Source organism: Poecilia formosa, unplaced genomic scaffold (assembly GCF_000485575.1).
Source record: "Poecilia formosa unplaced genomic scaffold, Poecilia_formosa-5.1.2 Scaffold101, whole genome shotgun sequence".
Lineage (NCBI taxonomy): Eukaryota > Metazoa > Chordata > Actinopteri > Cyprinodontiformes > Poeciliidae > Poecilia > Poecilia formosa.
In genome coordinates, this window is record NW_006800040.1 from 426,948 (window position 1) to 429,061 (window position 2,114).

A 2,114-nucleotide genomic window follows, 5' to 3' on the forward strand; every position below is an offset into this window, starting at 1 on the left:
CAAAAAATCGGAATTGCCAAAAAATCGGAATTGAGTCACTTCAGGCTGCAGTGGGAACGCACCCTTATAAGCAATGGAAGATTTTACTCTGAGCTTGGTGTGTTTGTTGGTTTGTATTTTTTTGTGTGTTTACTTACTCAATGCGTCTTTTAAAACTTTGAGTAGTTCTAGAATGTCTAATATGTTGTTTATGAATTCCAAAATTTAACATTTTATTAGACCTTTTTTATTGCATAAGATCCCACTAAGATTAATAAAACTATTTTCCAAGGGAGACCAACTGGTCATCGTGTAATTTCTGTATTACACGATCAGTATTTACAACTGTAAATACTGCCAGTAACATTTGTTTCGAGAGTTCATACAGAAATTACACGATGCATTTTAATGTTCACTTTAATTTTCATGAGAAAAGGGGAAGACATGCGGCAAATGATGCCAGACTGGGAATCAGCCGCGTTGCGGACTAAGGTCTCCATATGTTTTATGCCTAACCCCTGTGCCACCACAGCATCCCGTGTTGTACTTTTTTTGTCCAGAACAGACATGTTCAAGACATTACTTTTTAGTACACACCCTTACTTCCTGAACTTTTCATTGACTCCCAAATCTGGTAAAAGGTAATAAATGCTACTAAATTTGTGCACTTTTGTATTGCACACATTTTTCGTCACTAACACTTGTAGTGTAACTTTTACTAACAGAGTTAGAGCTGTACTGACTTTTGTAGGCCAGAAAATAAACTGCAATGACGTAAAATAAATGTATATCATTCAGTACTGTGGAGAATTATCCTTTCTCCATCTAGGTTCTAGGTGTATGAAGTTGAAGAAGAGTCAGTGAGTTGAATTCATGAATTCCATTTATCAATGTCAAAATACAGCTGGACCATTGTTCATGCTATCTTTATGAGCTAGCAGAACAAAAATGGCATCTAACAAAAGTTCCCAGTTCTCCTTGTTGGCCTCTATCTAAGCTAGGCCTTAAAGAGGGCATTCCCTAGTGCAGTGGTTCCCAAATTTTTTCTCCTGCCAGTGGTTTCCAAACTATTTCTGGGCCCCCACTATGGCTTACAAATAGCTGTCTGGTTGAACGATATGAGTGAGTGAAGGGGGTGGGAGATGGATTCTTAGAGACTCCCTGTTATACTCAGCCCTGGCTCCAGGGGGAGGAATCATAGCTGAACAACACAAGGTAGCCTACAAGCTACTTGTTAACAAGCTTAAGGTGCTGTATTGATATTAGCTAGCTAGTCATCTTTTAGCTAACTTTACCTCATCCAACAGCATTACTCAACAGTCTGTTAGTTTGGGGAAAAACTGTGAAAAGTTCTTTGCGTTTTGCTGGTTTGCTGCCATGATTCTAACACACCTGCATAGCTCTGTACAGCAGCAGCAGGTCTCCGTGAAGGAGACCTCCTGCTGCACAGGTGTAAAACCAGCGCAAGCACTGTAGCGCTCATGTTGCGTTTAAAGGCGGCTCGGAAAAACAGGTTACAACATGTTAACAACGGATTAAACAGTTTTAACTGCTGATAAAAGTGACAGAGGACACAGATATGGGAAGTGCAGAAGCCTCTACTGTATCAAATTGACAGAGGAATAAGAAAGTTGGCCATTCTAAGATAAAAACCCAGCGCATACAGCATTCATGTTTTGTTTTGTTTTTATTTTTGTTTTTTCATCCAGACGGCTTCCCGCGCCCTCCCTGCAATGGCACGGCGCCCCCCCTAGGGGGTGTGCCCCACAGTTTGGGAACCTCTACCCTAGTTTCCTTTAGCATTAGCTTTGTGGCTGTGTGTTCTATATGTGTGTGTGTGTGTGTGTGTGTGTGTGTGTGTGTGTGTATATATATACAAGCATGCAAATAGTTAAAAGAGATTGAGGAAAACACAGAGTTATTTATTTTCAACAGTACCAAACATTTACAAATGACTTTTGACATACATGTGGCTTCTTTTGATTTTATGCATAAAAGCTCTGTTGATTTTTGATTAAAAGATGGAATACAGCTTGTTTTTTTCTATTTTTGAAACATGATCAGAAATGATGTTTTAGTTCATTAAAAATTTTTATCATACAAACACAGAAGGAAAGAATGTCATGCAGACCACA

At 39.1% G+C, this 2,114-nt stretch overlaps 1 protein-coding gene across 1 annotated transcript in view; it reads left to right on the forward strand.

Moving 5' to 3' along the window:
* thsd7aa (thrombospondin, type I, domain containing 7Aa) overlaps positions 1-2,114 on the forward strand; it is a 126,176-nt gene that overhangs the window by 113,386 nt on the left and 10,676 nt on the right. The window lies entirely within an intron of this gene.